Here is a 22,411-nt window from a genome sequence, read left to right as displayed (position 1 = left end):
CAAAAAAATTCACAGAAATGCTCCACTGGTCTCAAAGATAATCAGGCAGCAAAGTGACTGATAGCATATTTTAAAGTAATAATCTCAGAAAGGCCAATCAAAGAAAAGTCTCTAGAATGGAGAACCTTAAAATGGTAAGAAACACAAAATCTACTTTTATAACTAAATACAAAATGTCCACACTATAAAATAATATATATTACTAGGGGCCCGGTGCACAAATTCATGCACCTTGGAAGGAACTGTGAGCTGCGAGGCTGCGGTGGGCACGAGGGCAGGTCTCGGCCCCTCCCGCCATGGACCCTGGTCCCCTGTCTGCTGGCAGCCCTGCCCCTGCCACCGCCGCTCCCACGTGCTGATGGTGCCAGCTCCGCTCACACCCGCTGACAGCATGGAGCGATTGGGGCTGGTGCCAGCAGCAGGTGTGAGCAGGGCCGGTGCCGTCAGCGAGTGTGAGCAGCAGCTCCGGGACCAGCTGTGGGTGCAAGCGGGCCCGGCACCGGCAATGGGTGTGAGCAGGGCCATAACCAGCAGCAGATGCGAGAGGCAGCTGCCGACCCTGGTCGCCCCTCAGGAGCAGGGGGAGGTGGAGAAACCCTAAGGGGTGATGAAGGCCAGCAGCCGCCGCTCACACCTGCTGACGGCGCCGAGCAATCAGGGCTGGCGCTAAGCACTGTCTGTGGTTGTGAGCAGTGGCTCCAGCGCGACAGCAAGTGTGAGTGCCGGCGGGACCACGGTGCATGGGAACAAAGAATTCCAGTAACCACTAGAGGCTCGCCCCATGACAGTGACCAGCGCCTCGCCATCCTGCCACAGCTGACGCCTGCCATGCTCCACACGTGCCCCCTGGTGGTCAGTGAATGTCATGGTGACCGGTTGTTCCGTTGTTCAGTTGTTCTGCCATTTGGTCTATTTGCATATTAGGGTTTTATATATGCAGATAAAAGTAACTTGGTAATTTACAAACCACCATATTTTTAAAGGCTCCTCATTAAATTAAATACATTATCTTATAATATCAGATTAATTTAATGATTGTTATTATTTCATCTCTATCTCATTACAAAATAAAACATGTATAATGTATTTTGACTACATATTTTCTATAGTTAACTAAACATTTAACATTTTGGCAATTTTATATTTTGCTAAATTATTTACTTCACCTATTCTTAGTTTCCTCTCAACTATTTTTAGGTTGTTTGAAGAAAATGTATTGACATGTAATTGTTATTTTTGAATTGACACACTGTTTATTTCAAAATGGTATTTTGTATTGATATTCTTTGATGAGACCTCTTATTGTGAATATAACAGTAAAGAGGAAATGTTAAAACGAATTTTGTCATTTGTGACAACTGATCAGGGCAAAGAATATATGACCATAAATACTCAGTCTTTGGGGGGAGCCTCTGTAAAGTCAATCTACTCAATTTTCCAGATTTTTCCATTCTGTAATCCCACACTATAAATATTGAGAGACTGCTGTGTGCAAAGTACTGCAATAGATCTTGGGAGAACAAAGCAAATTAGCCCAGGTGCTTGCTCACAAAGACCTTACATTCTAGGAAATATATTCTTTTTATATAGATGAAAAAGAGGAAGACTGCCCTGACCGGTGTGTCTCTGTAGATAGAGTGTCATTCTATGCACCAAGAGGTCACTGGTTCAATTCCTGATCAGGGCACATGCCTGGGTTACCAGCTTGATCCCCAGTAGAGGGTGTGCAGTGACAGCCAGTCGATGTTTGTCTCTCATCGATGTTTATCTCTCTCTCTCTCTCCCTTTCTCTCTCTTTAAAATCAATTAAAACATCTCAAAAAAAATTTTTTAAATAAAGAAGACTGTCCCACCTTCCTGGTTATTATATATAGCAAGCGTACTATGAGAATTCAGCCAACTGGATTTGGAATGTCCAATACCAGATGAAGTCTTTCCAGTTTAACTACTACCACTGTTCACAACTATAACTGAATTCCTAAATACAGCTCATGGGAACGCTCATGAACTGTCCCTTCCTTAATTCTTTAGACATATCTCTCTACCTTAAATACTATACTTCAGTTGTCATAATCTACTTTGTAACTAAATGTTCTTCAACCTTCCATTACCACCTCACTCCCTGAACATGTATCCCAGCCTGGCTAGCTGCTCACCGCATTTCCCATGCTTATCCTTTTGTTTTCACTCATCACACTAAGTTGTACTTGCCGATTGTCTTGACTGGCCAGTACTAATCTGCAAACTCTTGAGAAGCAGATGCAGGTTCTTCACCATCATGTCATTCATGTAAAGTAGCTGCACTGAATGAATGCTCAATAAATATTAGTTGAATGAAAGTGATTACTTCAACTTCTATTTTCCAAGAGAAACAGAATATAGCTAATTAGTTCATTCCATGATCTTTCAAGTAGAGAGCTAAATTATCTCAAATGATAGCATGATCTATAACTAATTATATTGATTTAAATCTCTTAAAATATATTTATGTAAAGATTTACTTTCCTTTAATGTAATATCTATAATAAAAACTACTGCTAGCAATTTCTAATTTTTTTTTCCAAATCCATATTAACTGAGAATTCAAATACCACTGTGAAACATTTACATAAGCTAATTCATATCATTGCTTAACATGGTAAATGACCTCAATAATGTCAGCATGATAGCACTTTTGCTGGTAGACTGACTTAAGGTGATGGCAATAATGAATGAATAATCAATGATCTTTTATGTAAATTGTATGACAGACTTATATAGTCAAGATAAACTTATTTTTGAAAGAGTGATAGAAATTTAGACATCTATAGAGTTCTTTGAAAATATAGTAAAAGCATACCTAGATATCCTCTTTATAAGTAACATTGTAATTAGTTTTATTATTAGATTAAGCATGATGATAATTTAAAAAAACAACAACATTGTACTGGAAAAGATAATGTGAAATAAAATTGTATACTTTGACAATGTTTTATAATGCATGAAATAATTTTTCCCAATGTCCAAAATGTAAGTAAATGATATGAATATCTGAATGCTTTTTGACAAAAACCTCAGTTACAGGAAGAAGTAGGAAATAAGGTTTTTATATTCTCAAGTTGCTGGATGGTTTTACAAACATTTGTAAAAGGTCACCAACAGAGGGCTTACCTGGGGTCAAGTGAGAGAGTCCCTGAACCATCAAAAGCTATTCCCAGTGTCCAGCTGGAAGATCTAAAACACAGAGTAAAAAAGACGGTTCGTGACAAAGCTGACACACGGTATTCTGGAAGGAGTGAAATCAATTGTGACATTTTTCATTTATTTGTAAATGTCTCTTTGGCAGTACACTCACTCAAAACGACAGTTGCTTCTTACAGAATAGGGGAGGGGAGGGTAAAATAGAGGAATCCTGACAGTTGCTTAATAAGATTTTGCATTAGGGCTACTCTAACACTTTCCCCCAACAAGGAGCTTGCCCTTCATTTTCAATATCATAACTCAGTAATTTAAAAAAGGTGATCCCTACGAAAAACTAAAATAGCCCGTCCTCAATAGTCATCGCCCAATTTATTTTCCTCTTGTCTTTCAATTAGAAGAAAACATTCTAAAGCAGGTGTCTAAATAAATGTCAGCCTTACAAACCAATTACCTCTTTTTTATTAAAAGAGCACTGTGTTTATTAAAAACAGCAATATGGAGCGTGACTGACCGATTCAGGACACACTGTCCAGTCACTCAGTATTTGTATGGAAATATCAGCAAACACAATTTAAGTTAATCTTAAAAGGCTTTGATATTTTAAATTCCCAAGGAAAAATGAAATTATCAGCAAAGGTAAAATTTCACTAGACTTTGTAACTTGAGAAATCCCAAATTAAGCAGTCTAAATATTTCACTTTATTTATTCATGCTATTGTTCTTTGATCATATGCTAAGTGCTTGGTGCAGTAGCAAAGCAATTGTAAACCCACTTCTGAAAAAAGAACACACACAAAGTATAATGTTCAGTGAAAATGCAGTCCAATCCAAGACCTAGCCCAGTACCTATCACCTATTAGTCATAGGTATTTGCTGAACTGGGAAACTGCATAAAATAAAATGTGTGCATAGCAAATAAAAAGAACATGCATTTTGGCCATTTTATATGCCACCACAACCATAACATTATGGGCTCAAATTCTAGATCCCAGAGAAATGACCTGATTATAGAACTCCATAAAGTAACGAAGTCCCTTGGTTCTAATTTATCTACAGAGTTTGTTTAAATATATTTTTAAAAGATTAGCTTAAGTTGTATTTGCTGATATTTGCATACAAATATTGAGTTACTGGAAAGTGTGTCTTGTATTTGTTATAACAATTAAATGCTGGTGCATTCATCTGGAACTTCAAGTTCGGTTTCTGGTATTGTTTTCATTCTTTGAAAGATGGGAGCTTAAGTCATAGTAATGGATCTACACACTCTAAAAGTTGTATGTGCTCATGTCTGTCTTCAATCCTCTTCATCCACACACGGAGATCTGGCATCATCACTGCATTCCCTACAATCTGAACAGGAATTTCACAAAGTAGACAATAAATGGCTGGTGCACTGAACTATATTATAAATGAAGTACCAATTGTTTACTCTGTTTCTACTTATAGAACTATCTTTGAAAAAGGATTTCATCTACCCTGGAGAGCATTTAAACACAACTATTAGGGTTACATAGTTTATTTCAGAAGTATAAAAACAACATTGATTTTAAAAATTCTACATATTTTTCATTGTTGTTGTTAATCCTCACCTGAGGACATTTTTTCCTTTGAATTTTTTTTAGAGAGTGTGGAAGGGAAGGAGGAAGGGGGAGAGAGAGAAACTTTGATGTGAGAGACACAAGAATTGGTTGCCTCTTGCACATACCCTCACTGGGGCCCGGGATCAAACCTACAACCCAGGTAGGTACCCTTGACCCAGAGTCAACCCAGGGCCCATCAGTGCTTGGGTCAATGCTCTAACCATTGTGCTACTGGTCAGGGTGAAAGTTGTACACCTATTTAAGAGGAATTTAATATTTTTATTTCAGAGGCAAGCCCTTACTTCTTGTGGATCCCATTTGATACATAGAAACATATGAGATGACTTAAGATCCATTGTTATTTCAAATGCAAATATTAAGAAAAGTTGCATTACAATGCCGACAGGTAATCCTGAGGCCCAGTGGAGCAATAATGATTAACAATACACTCTAGAATATACATATTAATAGTATCACTCATAAAACCTGTTTCAAAGGTTACAAAACAGACTCAAGTTTGCCAGAAAGCAAATAAATCACCTTGTTTTGGGGTTTCTTTTTTCATCTCTGATTTTTAAATAATCAGCATCATCTCCGAGAGCAGGTAAAGTATACTTATGTGCAAATGAACTACTGCAAGAGCTGAAATCCTTCCAGAGGGCTCACTCTCACTGGATTCTGCTTCTAGTAAAGTCCACCCCCAGTGTTCATTCAAATGTATTGAGAGAGAGAGAGAGAGAAAGAAAGGAGACTTTAGGGAGATGGCTTTTACATGGATTTTATTTGCTGATGATTATGATGCATAATACCGCTCACAAGATGACAGGGGTTGGGGGTCAATCCCACTATCACTCTTGCACTGTTGAGAGCTCTAGCTGAGTGCACTCAATTCTGGACTCCAAACTAAGAGAGAACTTATAGAATACAATAAAATATGTAGAAGGTTATGAAAATAATACCTAACCAAGATAGAACTAAATGAGCAAAAGTGAAAGAAAATGTGATGAAAATTGGCACAAAATGCTGAGGAGAAACACACTACATATACAAAAACAGGGCTAAATGAACTCAAACATCAATAAACAGGGTTATGTTTAATAATGCTAATGGGAAATAACTAGATGATGCTCATAAAAACCTTGCTTTAATGCTTTGTGATACCCATAATTTTATACCTTTTTCCAAGTCATATGAACTATTAAGTCAATGTGCTATTTTTTACCTCGATAAATTGCTTTACTAAATTAGTTAAGAGATTCACAAAATAATGTGATCATATAAAAGATGGATCTGTCGTCCCATTTAATATCTTTATAGTCACATTTCCTACTTTCTGTTTGCAATCTTTTATATTTTCTATAAGGATATTTCTACAATGCTAATCACCCTCTGGGAGTTTATCATCAAAATGAAAAGGAAAAGACCAGCACACATGAAACAATAGTGTTTCTAATCAATATGCATAGTAAAATCTAATGGGGAAAATTAATTTCCCCTGCAGAGAAAGTATGAAGCATCAAGCTGAAATGAGCACTCATATGTGTATTTAAATCTGTTTACTGCAGGACTAGCAAACTTTTTTTTTTCCTGTAAAGGTCCAGATAGTAAATGTTTTTGGCTCTGCTATCCCTATAGTCTCTGTTACAACTATGCTGTTTGCTGTTACAATGTGAAGCAGCCACAGACAATATGTAAACAACTGAGCGTAGTGGTATGTATTCCAATAAAACTTTGATTATGGAAATAGATTGAGGAACAAATGTGGCATGGAGGAACATCACTTGACAGTCCCCAGTCTAGTGTATCATTTTGAGAAGTAATGCATCCCATTTTCAATATGAAACTTAGAGCAAGAAATGAACTTAGGCCAAGTGGAATTTTTATAGATATACTCTGAAATCCCAGATCTCCAGAAACACTTATGTTTGAATACAATTCAATAAAATGTGATGGATGTTTTTATTGGCTATTGTTCTATATTACCCAAGCAAATTCCTCTCTCCATTGAGATTATTTAAAATCTGCCAACTAAGCAAAGCTCTTCCTAAGTTTGCTGTCATTGAATTTCCTTGGCACTTAAGAGAGCTTTGATAAAATAGTATACACATCAAATTTTGACAATTAAAAGCTTAATTACATTTTTTAAATTAAAATAAAAGACCTTTATCTATCACTGAGATGTGCTTCAATGTTGTACCTCTTTCCTATAAATCCAAATATTTCACTACATGAGAAAGTAGAACAAAACAAAATTACTACAAGTAACCTTAAGCATCATGACAACTTTCTCCTTGAACTCTACCCTCCATTATGTAATATAAGACAACACATTCAAAATTCTGAATAGAAAATGTTAGTAATTGTAATATGGCTCTCAATTATTTCAGTGATAAACCACTAATAAAAATTTCACTGTTACAAAATGTTAAAATTCAGCTTATTAACACTTCTTTTCTTAAGTAATCGTTTCCTATAGAAAAGTTATAAAAGTGATCATGACGTTAGCATCTATATATATAAAAGCCTAAGCGACCATTCGACCGTTCAACCTTCCGACCAGTAGCTATGAGGTGCACTGACCACCAGGGAGCAGACGCTCAATGCACAGGCATGGAAACATGGAACAGACTGATGAATCTCAGAGGGAAAGGGGGAGGGGGAGGGCAGGAAGAGATTAACCAAAGATCTTATGTGCATACTTGAGGCCTGGTACATGGATTCGTGCCCTGGCGGGGTCCCTTGGCCTGTGGGGATCAGGGAGAAATGGGCAGTTGACATCCCCAGATTGCAAGAAGGTGCAGGCCAGGCTGAGGGACCCCACCAGTGCATCAATCCGTGCACCAGGCCTCTAGTTAATAATAATAGCTAATAACTATTAATTAATTAAATGTCATTTAATATTCACAGCAATCCTATGTAATGCAGGCACTATTATTACCTTCATTGTACAATGATGAAGACACTGTGCCTCAAACAGATGCTTGTCCAAGTCATAGGGTTACTAAGCAGCAAAGCTGGGATTTAAAAGCAGGTGTTCTAGGTTCTAAATGCTAGTGAGGCCAAGACCATGATTCAGTGTCTGCACAGAACTACCAGCCTGCTGACACAGCCAGTATGCCCTACACTTTGTCTGGATAAGACATCACTGGCAAAAAGGATCAGGAAACAGGAGCTGGAGGTGAATGCAGAAAGTACAAGTCAAAAGTGGAAGATGGAGAAAGAGAGGGAAACTCCTGAAAGCTTAAAACTGGGAATCCAAAAACTAGTTATTCAAAAAATGCTGCAGGTCAGTAATCTTCCTTAGAGACATGGCAAACACATTTATTTCAGGCTGTGGAATCATGTGGGCCTTTTAAAAATCCTAGATCCACTATTTAGAAGGTAGTTTTTTGATTACTTAAAATGTATGAAGCTCAGACTCCTCTAATATAAATTAAGGAAAACAACCAGGGTCATTTTGTAGGGATGTTACGAGGATAAAATGAGCTCGTGTGGGCCGGATAAATATTGGGTTCCCCCAAGGGGTAGCTGCTATTATTATTCAGGGTTTTGTATTTTTATTTTTAATTATAGAAGTGGTAAATAGTGCCTATGGCAACAAGTTAAAAGATGCCAGATTTCTGGATAAAAATTGAAAAAATACCCAATCATTTGAATGTCTTGTCTATGTAACTTTGGGCTTCTTGAATTTTTCTGATTATTCATCATGTGTTAGAAACAACATTTGGGGGGGGGGGGAAATTTCGATCAGTCAAAAAGACAAACTCTCTAGAAGATTCACTGATTTTTTTCACTTTCATCTGAAGAGATATGTATACAACTATTAAGCCATTTCAATTTACAGAGCTTCCTACCTTGTCTCTGGCTACAGTATTCTATGACAATCCCTTCAGCCCTCGGTAAGCCCCTTACCTGAGACCTGAGACAGGCTAAACACCCCCTTCGATCCTAATCTGCTCACTTACAGTTTAAAGCAGTTTCCTTCATCCATTTTCCCCAATATACCATAGAAATAGTCTTTCATCACTGTCCTAGCATGCCTTGATACACCAAAAATAAAAAAGAATTGTACTACTGAACGCATCTGATACATTCATCATTAAATAAGGAGGAAGTGACAATTATATTTTCATGTCATACTCCAGTAGAATGTTAATATGTGATTATATTAAACATATAACATTGGGCATAATCATAAAGAAGCAGATCATATTACAAGGAGATTTTTTAATTCAAAAGAGAAAAATGAGCTGCTTTTCCCTTTCCCTTCTGTCCCAGGCACATTACCATTAGCTTCCTCACTCCTAAGCTCCAAGAGCCTTACCTTTAAGTCCATAACTTGTTTCCTAAGACCATTTCTTCTAGAAATTAAATTATCTACCTCTGTAATTTACCCGATAAATGTTCTCTTATAAAAAAAGGAGAAAGGTTATATAGAAAAAGATAGATATGGGGGAAAAAAGAGAGAATTTCATACTCATGAATTAAATTATTTTTTTTTTTGCAATTTTCTCTTAAAAGTATAGTCTAAATAGAGGGTTTTTTTCTGATTGTCTGAATAAACATCTCCCAAAGAAGATATACTAGTACAAAAGACCAAGAGGTACATGAAAAGATGTTCAGCACCATTACAAGTCATCAGGGAAATGCAAATCAAAACCATAATGAGATATCACCTCACACCTGTTTCAATAGCTATAACCTAAAAAAACAAGAGATAACAAGTGTTAGTAAAGATGTGCGGAAAAGGGAACTACTGTGCACTGTTGGTGGGAATGTTAATTGGTGCATCCATTATAGATAACAGTAAATAGGCTCCTCAAATTTAAAAAATAGAACTACCATATGATTCAGTGATTCCACTTCTGGGTAATTACCCTTGCCCCCCCCCCCTCAAAAAAAAGGATAAAAAAAACAAAAACACTAATTTGAAAAGATATATGCACAACCATGTTCATTTCATAGAAATATTATTTACAAATAGAGTCCTGGTGCACAAATTCATGCATGGGTGGGGTCCCTTGGCCTGGCGGGTGATCAGGGCCAATTGGGGCCATCTCACCCAGTCCCAATTGGGGCTGATGGGGGCCAGCCGACCAGGGAGGGACCACAGGAGGGCTCCAGGGTGTGTCTGGCCCTCTTTCCCAGTCCTGATCAGCCAGGCCCCAGCAGCAAGCTAACCTACAGGTCAGAGCATCTGCCCCCTAGTGGTCAGTGCATGGCATAATGACTGGTTGAGAGGTTGACCAAATGGTTGACCGATCAGTCAGACACTTAGCATATTACACTTTTATTATATAGGATAGTCAAGACATGAAAATGACCTAAATATCCATCAATGGTTACATAAATGGAATATTAATCAGCCATAAAAAAGAATTATATCTTATCATTTGCAACAACACAGATGAACCTTGGGGGAATTGTGCCAAGTGAAATAAATCAGACAGAAAAAGACAAATACCAGCCCAGCTGGCATGGCTCAGAGGTGGAAAGTCAACCTATGAACCAGGAAGTCACAGTTCGATTCCTGCAGGTGACACTCCCCGGGTTGCAGGCTCGATCCTCAGTGTGGGGCATGCAGGAGGCAGCTGATCAATGATTCTCTCTCATCATTGATATTTCTATCTCTCTCTCCCTCCTCTTTCCTCTCTGAAATCAATAAAAATACATGTTTTTTTAAAAAGGTAAATACCATATGATCTCAGTTATGTGTGGAATCTTAAAACAAAAACAAAACTGAGCTCATAAATACAGAGAAAAGACTGGTGGTTGCCTGAGGAAGGGGTAAGTGACATGGGTGAAAGAGGTTAAAAGTATAAATTTCTACTTATTAATGACTAAGTCATGGGAATGTAGTATAGCATGATGACAATCCTATCTAATAAAAGACAAAAGGGTAATTATCCATACCTCCGCTACGCTTCCCATTAGCTAATCAGCGAGATATGCAAATTAACTGCCAACAAAGATGGCAGCCGGCAGCCACGCAGCTGAAGTGAACAGGAGGTTTGCTTGCTCCAGTGATGGAGGAAGTCAAGGTTCCCTGCCTGTCACGGCCCGGCTCTGAGCTCCGAAAGCAACAGCTCCAAAACCAACAAAGTTTCAATTATAGAAGCTAAACAAACCCCAGATACCTGCTTTCAGCCAGCCACAGCCTCAGAGCTGGGAGCGCCAGTGATGGCAACAGAGTTTCAATTATAGAAGGTAAATAAATCCCAGAATTAAAAAAAAAGAGGAGAGGCTGGGAGCTTCAGTCGCAGGCCAGCCTGAAAATGGTCCTCAGCCCCTCATCTAGGGTGGCTAGGCACCCCAGTGGGGACCCCCAACCTGAAGGGGGTGTGACCAGCTGCAAACAGCCATCAGCCCCTCACCCACGCTGGCCAGGCACCCAAGCGGGACCCCTACCCTGATCCGGGACACCCTTCAGGGCAAACCAGCCAACCCCCACCCGTGCAACAGCCCTCTATCCTATATAGTAAAAGGGTAATATGCAAACTGACCCTAACAGCAGAAAGACTGGGAATGACTGGTCACTATGACACACACTGACCACCAGGGGGCAGACGCTCAATGCAGGAGCTGCCCTCTGGTGGTCAGTGAGCTCCCACATGGGGGAGCTCTGCTCAGCCACAAGCCAGGCTGATGGCTGCCAGTACAGCGGTGGTAGTGGGAGCCTCTCCTGCCTCCTCAGCAGCGCTAAGGATGTCTGACTGCAGCTTAGGTCTGCTCCCTGCTGGCAAGTGGACATCCCCTGAGGGCTGCCAGGCTGCCAGAGGGATGTCTGATTGCCAGCTTAGGCCCAATCCCCCGGGGAGCAGGCCTAAGCCAGCAGGCGGCCATCCCCCAAGGGGTCCCAGACTGCGAGGGGGCACAGGCCAGGCTGAAGGAACCCTCCTCCCCGAGTGCACAATTTTTTGTGCACCGGGCCTCTAATAGTAAATAATACTTTATCACATATTTGAAAGAAGCTAGGAAAGTGGATCTTAAAGATCTCATCACATGAAAAAACAAAGTTTTAACTCTGGTGACGAATGTTAACTGGATTTATTGTGATAATCATTTTGCAATATATACACACATTGAATCATTACATCATATATATGAAATATATAATGTTAGAGCAATTACCCTATATAAAAAAGAGCCTAATATGCTAAGTGTGTCTGGTCGTCCGGTTGGCTGTTCAACCAATCAAAGCATAATATGCTAATGATATGCTAAGGAGGCTCAACTGCTTGCTATGACATGCACTGACCACCAGGGGGCAGACAGTCAACTGGTCAACCAGTCACTATGATGTGCACTGACCATCAGGGGATAGATGCTCTGACCGGTAGGTTAGCTTGCTGCTTGGGTCTGGCAGATCAGGACTGAGTGAGATGGGCCAGACATGCCCTGGAGCCCTCCCGTGGTCGCTTCCTGGCTGGCCAACCTCCTGAGTCCCTCCATGGCCCCAATAGGACACCAGTGGGGTCCCTGGGCCTGGCCTGCACCCTCTCACAATCTAGGGCCCCTGAGGGGACGTTGGAGAGCCAGTTTTGGCCCGATAGTGAAATGACTGGTCGCTATGACGTGCAATGACCACTGGGGGCAGGAGCTCAATGCAGGAGCTGCCCCCTGGTGGTCAGTGCGCTCACACAGGGGGAGCGCTGCTCAGCCAGAAGCCAGGCTTATGGCGGGTGAGTGCAGCAGCAGTGGCAGGAGCCTCTCCCACCTCCACAGCAGTCGGACATCCCCCGAGGGCTCCCAAACTATGAGCAGGCACAGGCACAAATTTTGTACACTGGGCCTCTAGTTACTCAATGAAAAGAGAGAGACGTACCTATTGTACTTCTGTTCACAATCTGAATTTTATAAAGAATAAAAAATCAAAATAATGTTACAAAATCATATGATTATAATGAATAAAATAATATGACATAATTATATAGTGATGTTTACGCACTATTTGGCAATGACCTAGCAATATAAGAGTACCAAAGACATAAATAAGGAAAGACATTTCCCACAGATGAGATAAAGAAGCAGTATAAAGCCTTGTGTGGGTTAAAATAAATGGGATTAGTCCCAGCAGGCAGTGCAATTCTATGAGATAGAACTTATCTTTCATCTGTTTTCAATTCATTCAGCTGGTAATAAGCAGCTATTTTTGTGTCACTCCATTGTTGTCATCCTGTTTTAAGTTCTGTTTTCAAACTTAGACCAACCTATTACATATTTTGTTATAGGAAAGCTTAAAGGAAACATTTGTAAAAGACATTTCAGAATGCTTCATTAGGTTACCATCATTGATCTGTTTCTATGGAGATTATTTTTTGTGTGAATTAAACCAAAATTAGTTTGAAATGACAGAATATGAGTTATGAAAATAAAAATTTGAATTTATTAAATATAACCTGAATTTATGTACACAAATTATGTGTTTTCCTCATGGGATACTCTACATGGATTTCAATTGGGATGCCATTGTCTAAGCATTTTAATAAAACAAATGAGAGTTTGTTAAACAGCAGTATTATCACCTAATAAAGTTAGTTGTCTCAAAGTTCAGGGTAATGTGATATGAAGGCAAAAATAGTCCATTCAACCAGATTAATCCTAGAACAAAGTAGAGGGCACATAAAATAATGATCCCAGTGTCCTCTGTGGGATGTATAGAATGCCATTGTATGTGGATTTTTTTTTAAGGGATATTGAAAACAGAAGAGTAAGAAAAGGGCAATGAAAGAAAGACAGAAAATACATACCTCCCACCCTCCCAAAAAAACAAAGCCTTACATTCATTCACTCATTTCAACAACTTTGCTGAGGGCTAACCTTGGTCTTAATGTTGAAGATTTTGAATTATTTGCATTTCAAAAAAAAACCAACGATGATAAAATGATTTCCTTTGAAAATGCTATCCCCATGTTTAAGAATATAAAATCTGTATATTGAACACTCCCCAAGTGGTGGTTTGAGCCATGATTATTACCACTAAGAAAACAATCATTAATATTTTCGTTTGCTGTGATGTCTTGTGGATAGGATGTGTGTTTGTGAGTGTGTGTGAGTGTGTGAGTGTGTGTATAAAAGAAACTGAAAGATGAACAGAGAGATACAAGGGGGAAAAGGAGAGATATACCTTGCTGACTCACAGAAATTATCTTTATAATCTCAGAGCTTTTCCTACTCTGGAAAATTCAAATAACTGAGCCTTTGCCTTAAAACAAGTCCAGCCTGGCTGGTGTTGCTCATTGGTTGAGCATCGACCTACTAGTATGAACCAGGAAGTCACAGTTGGATTTCCATTCAGAGCACATGCCTGGGTTGTAGGTGTGATCCTCAGTAAGTGGGTGGGCAAGAGGCAACCATTCAATGATTCTCATCATTGATGTTTCAATCTCTCTCTCCCTCTCCCTTCCTCTCTAAAATCAATTTTTAAAAATTTTAATAAAAAAAGCCCAGACTACAGAGCTGCTAGGAGTTTCTATCTCTACTTCCTTAAAAAGTTTACCAGGCTCACCCTGGACACATGGCTCAGTTGGTTGGAGCATCCTGCCAAATACCGAAAGGTTGCAGGTTCACTCTCAGGTCAGGCCAAATACTTAGGCTGCAGTTTGATCCCTGGCTGGGGTGCATACTTGGAGACAACCAACTGATGTTTCTCTCTCTCTCTCTCCTCTCTCTCTCTCTCTCTCTCTCTCTCTCTCTCTCTCTTTCAAAAATCAATAAAAACATATCCTCAGATGAGGATTAAAAAAAATGTATTGACTTAACTGGGGTGATATCAATAATAATAAAAGCATAATATGCTAATTAGACCAGATGTCCTTCTGATGACCTTCCCGAAAAAGCCGGGACTGCAATGGAACCCCGGGTCCCAGGTGCCAGAGGGAAGCAGGTGCTAGCAGCCGAGTGAAGGAAGGCCTACTCTTGCAAGAATTTCGTGCATCAGGCCTCTAGTTCATTAATAAAATTATATGTTTGAATCATACAATTCTATAATACAGACACACAGATTTTTAACTTCTCTATGTAACTGGAATATCTAGCAACTCTGGCCCATAACGCTCACTCAGTAGAGATTGGCTGAAGCTTGTTAGAGCAGGTACTCCAGTTTTCTAAAGAGTAACCCCCTACTTTTTTTCCAGCATAGAGGCCTTGTGTTTAGTTACCAGAGATCACCTTTACACTTCATTTATCCATTTTACCAACACGGTTTCGATAGACATTTGCATTTCAATCATTTTTTAAATGACATTTTGGTTTCAGGAGGAAATTACTGAGTGACAAAAAACATAACACCTGGGAGTTCTGATAAAAATATGAACAAGGATATGAGCAAGTTAATAGAATAATAATCTACTGTGCCATCAATTAAGGAGTAATGCCAGGGCATTTAGCTTTGCACCATATATCTCTTGCTGCCATGTTGGTCTTATAACTAAGACTAATGTTTTCTCTTCAAAAAAGAAGTTTTTTAATTTTATTTTTATGTCTATTTGAGACAAACTAATGACATGTGCCAGGGACAAGATTTCAAATGCTCCTTAAAAAAGAAAAGTTTTAAATGTTAATCTTGACTTTCAAATTTTTCAAAACTTACCCAAAATAAGCTAAATGTTTCATCTAGCTTTTCTTCAGATATTATTTTTTTTTCAGAATTGATTGAGAAAAAAATAATACCCAAGGTAACAGCAGAAACACTTGTAAATGTATATACATTATCATAAAAATGTCCTAATATATGTATCAACACCACTTTCAATTAAATCTAACAAGTAAATACAATTCCAAGAATGAAAAAAGAAACTGCTAAGATATTAATTTAGAAGCACTACAATTAAAGACAAAAATACTTTTTTTATGGCAAAAGAATGTTTTACTAGCATAAAATCCCTATGTAATATTTGATAATCAGTAGATGATAGGTAAATAGCTATAATGTCACCCTCCAAGAAAACTATAAATCCAAGTCTTCATTAGAGTATAAAACTATATTTTCTCTAATAAGAATACAGAAAATAAAATAAAAAATACTCTTCACATTGAAAAAAATATCACATCACAATTTACATTTAAAGAACATGTACTTTACTACAGGAAAACCATATTCATTAAAAACTTAATCTTAAAAGTCACTATAATAAAGAGGTTCTACAATTTCTAGTTAGTACATACATTTTTAAAAATATAGTCTTACTACCCAAGAAATGATATAAGAGTTGCAATAATCTATATATATAAAAAGCCAGCCACCGGAATGCCTTAACAACTGGAACGACTGGTCGCTATGACGCCAACTGCAGCCAGAAAACCAGCCAATCAGGGGGTGGGGCTGGCTGGCCAACCTCCCACAGTCCCTCCTCCCCCCAGCAGGCCCCATCCCTAATCAGCCTCTCCCACCCTGATCGAGAGTGGGGTGGCCAGCCAACCTCCTGCAGTCCCTCCCCCTTAGCTGGCCCACCCCCAATGGGCTTCCACCACCCTGATCAGCCTGCAGCCCCTTCTCCTAGCTGGCTCTCCCCCTGAGTGCTCCCCCACCTCAATAGGGGGTGGGGCCGGCTGACCAACCTTCTGCAGCCCCTCCCCCCAGTCAGCCCCACCCCCACCACCCCTATCAGCCCATGGCCCCTCCCCATAGGCAGCACTGCTCCTAACTCCCCCCCCCCACTCTAATCAGGGGCAGAGCTGGCCAGCCAACCACCCATGGCCCCTCCCCAAGGCCACTGACCCCAGATCGCCCCCTGCCCCATTCGGTGGTGGGGCCAGACGGCCCACCACCCAAAGCCCCTCCCCACAGCTGACCCCACTTTTGATTAGCCCCCACCACCCCGACTGACCCACAGCCCCTCCCCCCAGCCAGCTCTGCCCCCAATCGCCCCTCCTCCCCAAACACCATTTGCAGGTGGGGTTGACTGGCCAACCTCCTGCCATCTCCTCCTCTCAACAGGCGCGGCCCTGATCCGCCAATTGGGGCTGGGCCTGCCAGATCCCACCCATGCACAAATTCGTGCACTGGGCCCCTAGTATCCTATCTAATAAAGAGGGAATATGCTAATTGACCCTCATGCTGTCACAAAGATGGAGGCTCCTTCAGCCAATAAGGAGGGGATATGCTAATTGACTGCCCTGCCCTTAAAGATGGTGGCGCCCACAGCCACAAGATGGTGGCGCCCAATCCCCTCAGCCCCCCAGCCGCCCGAGGCTCAGGTAACCATGGCCGGCTGAGGCTTGCGCTGCCGGCAGTGGCAGCAACAGAGGTGTGATGGGACATCACCTTCCCCTGATAACCGGGTCGCCTCCCGCCCCTGAGGGCTCCTGGACTGTGAGAGGGGGCAGGCCGGCCTGAGGGCCCCCTCCTCCAGTGCATGAATTTTCATGCACTGGGCCTCTGGTTCTCATATAATAGGCTTTCAAATTTATACACTTCTTGATTTTTTCCTTATTCAAATTTTGTGACTTCAAATTTCACAAAGAAATTACTATTTTTTGGGTGTATAAACAGCATTTAAAAATGACTTAAGTTTGACAACTGCTCCCATTAAGCAAACAAAAACATGCATTTCTTAACTTTCTTTCATTGAATAAAAATTAATAGAAGTTTTACAAAAATGTAGCTATATATCATAGAGCTTGTTTCAAGCTAATCATTCCCATGATTTTAAACAAAGATAATATAAAAATAAACCACTTTTATTAGACAATTAGAGGCCTGTCGCATGAAGAGATTTGTGCAATAGGCCTTCCCTTCTCCTGGTTGCGGGCACCAGTTTTCCTCTGGCATCCGGGACCCAGGCCTTCGCTCTGGCCGGAGCCGCCTTCTGTCCTTGATCTTCGCGGCCCGGCCGGGGCCACCTTCCGTCCTCTGTCTTCGCGGCCCCAGCCGGAGCCGCCTTCCATCTTCTGTCTTCGCGGCCCCAGCCGGAGCCGCTTTCCGTCTTCCATCTTCGCTGCTCCGGCTCGCCTTCAGTCTTCGCTCCCCTGATTGGAGCCTATGTATGCAAATTAACCGCCATCTTTGTTGGCAGTTAATTTGCAAATTGTGCTAATTAGCCAATGGGAGGCGTAGCAAAGGTATGGTCAATTACCCTGTTTGTCTATTATTAGACAGGATGGTATACAGATACATTTTTATCATCTCTGTTCAATGAATAATTTCATAGATAGTTTTTCAAATTATCCAAATGAATTATGCTAAGATATATATTCAGTGAGGAGGTTTTCCTAGAGCAGCTATGAGAAAGGAGTTTTCAGTTCCCCAGGGAATTCTTAAAGGGCCTGTGTGCACTTTCAAAAATAAGTCTTGGTTAATAAAGTAAAATTATCAGGTAGAATTTAAATGTTTGCAAAGAGAAGTGAGCTATTATGTACTGATATCAAAGTAGTCATTTCTATGTCCTCTGCCTATATTTTGATTGGATAGTTTATATTTTTGTACCTAGTTGTATGCATTTCTTATATATTTTGGATATCAACCACTTATCAGATATATAATTTGCAAATATATTCACTCATTTAGTAGATTGTCTTTTTGTTTTGTTGGTTTCCTTCACTGTGCAGAAGTTTTTAGTTTGATTAAATCTCATTTGTTTATTTTGCTTTTGTTTGCCTTGCTTGAGAAGACATATCCAAAATAATATTATTCAGACTGATGTCAAATAGTTTACTCCCTATGTTTTCTTCTAGGAGTTTTATGGTTTCAGGACTTTATATATCCACTTCTGGGTATTTATTGGAAGAAAACAAAAACTCTAATTAAATAAGATACATGTGCCCCTATTTCTCACAGCATTATTTACAAACCCAAGACATAGCAGTAATCTAGTTGTCTATTGATAAGTGAATGGGAAAAAGATGTGGTGTGTACACACACACACACACACACACACACACACACACACACACTGAAATATTATGCAGCAATAACAAAGATTAAAATCTTTCCATTTGCTACAATATGATGGACTTAGAAGGTATTATGCTAAATGAAGTAAATCAGACAGAGAAAGAAAAATAATATGTTTTCACTTATATGAGGAATCTAACAAAACAAAGCAAATGAAAAACAAAACTAAACAAAAACAGACTCCCCCAGCAGAATGGCTCAGTGGTTGAGCATCTACCTATGAATCAGGAGGTTATGATTCAATTCACAGTCAGGGCACTTGCCTGGGTTGCGGGCTCCATCCCCAGTAAGAGGTGTGCCAATCAATGGTTCTCTTTCATGGTTTATGTTTCTCTCTCTCCCTACCTCTCCCTTCCTCTCTAAAATTAATAAAAAGTATATTTTTAAAAACAAAAGAAAAACAGACTCATAGAAACAGAGACCAAAGGAATGGTTGCCACAGGGGAAGGGTATGAGGGATAGGTCAACATTTTAGAGGTACTTGCTCCTGGAATGTAACATTTACAGCTCCACTAAGAGAAAACAAAGGGATACAGTATAGAGCACATAAATCACTGAAATGTGTTACTGTTTGCTGATGTTGTAAGCATTCTGGTATCAAAAATTATACTTGGGTCAACCTTACATTTTTCTCTATATAAACATTTTAACCTATTTCTTTTACTCTCTTCTCCTACTCTACATCTTTCTTCTTATCTCTTTTGTCCATGCTAAATGTGTATTGTTGTCTGAGGATAATATTAGAACATATCTAAAGAGAGTCCTTCCCTCTTTCTAAGTCATCATATTTAGACAGTTTACAAACTATTCTCAGACAACCTTAACCCACTGCTGCCAAGGATGCTTCCCAAGCATAATTCCATCAATAATCAAAATTCTATGCAATCTAAATTCTGTTCTTTCACCCTTATTTTCCAATTTTATTGAGATACAATTGACATACATCTCTGAATAAATTTAAGATGTACAGCATAATGGCTTTATTTACATATATAAGGTAGGTTTACAGTTGTTCACATGGAAAATAATATAATACTTAATAAGTCATAATGCAAGAATAAACTCTGTGTCTCATGTACTCACAATTGTAAACCTGAAATGATTACTGCAGTAACTTTAATTAGTATCTCCTATAGACACAATAGAAACAGGAAACAAAAATATTTATTTTTCCTCGTAATAAAAACTCTTAGTATTTACTCTCTTAACTTTCATGCACAAGGTGTGACAAAAGTAGGTTTATCGTTGTGAGAAAGTCTGAGAAAGATTGATGTTAATTCTTGATGATAAAATTCAACAGTGAAACCATTTGGCCCCAAGCTTTTCTTCTTTGGGAAAGTTTTGATTACTGATTAAATGTCATTACTAGTAATTGGTCTAGTCAGACTTTCTATTTTCTCTTTACTCAATGTTGGTAGTTTGTATGTTTCTAAGAATTTTTCCATATCTTCTAGGTCATTCAGTTTGTTGGTATATACTTTTTCATAGTAGCATGTTATGATTCTTTTTAGTTATGTGGTATCAGTTTAATGTCTCCGTTTTCATTTATAATTTTGTTGATCTGAGTCCTCTTTTTTCCCTCAGTCTAGCTAAAAGTTTCTCAAAGAACCAACTCTTAGTTTAGTTAATCTTTCCTATTGTTTTTCTGTTCTCTATTTCACTTACTTCTGCTCTAATTTTTACTATATTCTTCCTTTTGCTAACTTTGAGCTGTCCTTTTTCTAGTTCCTTATGGCATAAAGTTGTTTATTTGAGATATTTTTGCTTCTTAACATAGGCATTTATTGCTATACATTTTTCTCTTAAAACTTTTTCCCTTTATGATCTTCGATTTATTGCTTGTTCAGATGAGTTTTAATTTCCATATACTGATGCATCTTCAACTTTTCTTCTTGATATTGATTTCTAGTTTCATACCAATATAATCAGAGAAGATATTTGGTATGATTTCAATATTCTTCAATTTGTTAAGACTTCCTTTGTGGCCTGTAATCTATCCTAGAAATTCCATGTGCACTTGCAAAGAATGTGTATTCCCCCTATTCTCAGAGAGAATGTTTTGCATATTTATGTTAGGTCCATTTGATCTCTAGTTTTATAGAAATTCACTATTCTCATATCGATTCTCTGTCTGGATGATTTATCCATTGTTGACAATGGGGTATTAAAGCCCCCAATTATTAATGAACTGTGTCTTATTTCTCCTTTTAGTTCTGCTAGTTTTATGTATTTAGGTATTACAAAGTTGAGTGCATATTAACAATTGTTATATCTTCTTGACATATTAGCCTTTTTAATCATTTTACAATGAGCTTCTTTGTCTCTTTCTTAACATATCGGGTCAAAAGCCTATTAATAGGTGATACATCTATCTTTGGGGTTTTTTGTGTGTGGTTTTTTGTGTATGTTTTTTTTTTTAATTAACATTTGTTGAACATATTTTCCATTCATCCAGTCTCTGTGTTTCTTTAAGGCTAAAGTGAGTCTCTTGTAAGCAGCATATGATTGAATCTTGTTATTTTTTTCTTCTTTACACTACTCTGTCTTCTGATTACAGAACTTAATCCATACGCTTAAAGTAATATATACTAATAAAAGGGTAATATGCAAATTGGTCAGGACACCCTCACACAATGACCAAACAGCAGTCTGCATGGGGCAACCAGGCCAGTGGAGGGGGGGGGGGGGGCAGTGAGGGGCGACCAGGCCAGCAGAGGAGGACAGTGAGAGGCGACCAGGCTAGCATGAGGGGGGCAGTTGGGGACAACCAGGCCGGCAGGGGGGGCAGTTGGGAGCCACCAGGCTGGCGGGGGGGGGGGGGGCAGGGAGGGACAACCAGGCTGGTGGGGGGGGGGGGCAGATAGGGGTGACCAGGCTGGAAGAGGGGTAGTGAGGAGAGACCAGGCTGACAGTGGGGAGCAGTTGGCGACAACCAGGCCGGCAGGGGGGGCAGTTAGGGGTGATCAGGCCAGCAGGCAGAGGTGGTTATGGGTGATCAGGCCAGCAGGGGGGGTAAGTTATGGGTGATCCGGCCTGCAGGCAGAGGCAGTTAGGGGTGATCAGGCTGGTGGGGGGGGGGCAGTTAGGGGCAATCAGGCTGGCAGGCAGAGATTGTTATGGGTGATCAAGCAGGCAGGCAGGTGAGTGGTTAGGAGCCAGCAGTCCCAGATTGTGAGAGAGATGTCCAACTGTCCCTGGGATCGGGCCTAAACCAGCAGTTGGACATCCCCCGAGGGGTCCTGGATTGGAGAGGGTACAGGCTGGGCTGAGGGGACCCTCCCCTGTGCATGAATTTTGTGCACCGGGCCCCAAGTTATTAATAAATAAGGATTTAACTATTTCCCTTTGGTTGATTGTGTTCTGGTTGTTTTGTAGGTCCATTGTTTCTTGTTTCTTATTCTGCTATTTTGATGTTTTGTTGTCTTGTGGCATCAGTGTGCTGGCTTCTTTATCATATCTTTTGTGTAATTACTACAGGATTTTCCATTATGGTTACCATGAGGCTTACATAAGATAGCTTAAAATTATAGCACCTGATTATAAATTAATAACAGTTAAACTTCAATAGAATTCCTAAGCTTTACACTTTTACTTCTCCCTCACAGTTTAGGTTATTGATGCTAATTAAAATTTACATCTTTATTTTATGTAACTAATAACTGATTACAATAGTTATTATTACTATCAATTGTTTATTAACTTTTAGAATTGTATATGAATAATGCTCATATACAATTTTGCCATATTACAAAATCTG

The 22,411-nt window shown here is 39.6% G+C and overlaps 1 protein-coding gene across 2 annotated transcripts in view; it reads right to left on the bottom strand.

Annotated features, from left to right (window-relative positions):
• The window catches only part of NAALADL2 (N-acetylated alpha-linked acidic dipeptidase like 2), a 1,191,965-nt gene that overhangs the window by 1,124,576 nt on the left and 44,978 nt on the right, over positions 1–22,411 (bottom strand). For both annotated transcript variants that reach the window (XM_059687069.1, XM_059687068.1), the window contains exon 2: positions 3,151–3,213. The gene's annotated coding sequence lies outside the window, so the exon portion shown is untranslated. The remainder of the gene's footprint in view (positions 1–3,150; positions 3,214–22,411) is intronic.

The sequence above is a fragment of the Myotis daubentonii genome, chromosome 3, assembly GCF_963259705.1.
Source record: "Myotis daubentonii chromosome 3, mMyoDau2.1, whole genome shotgun sequence".
Classification (NCBI taxonomy): domain Eukaryota; kingdom Metazoa; phylum Chordata; class Mammalia; order Chiroptera; family Vespertilionidae; genus Myotis; species Myotis daubentonii.
This window is presented reverse-complemented; position numbering and strand designations above follow the sequence as displayed.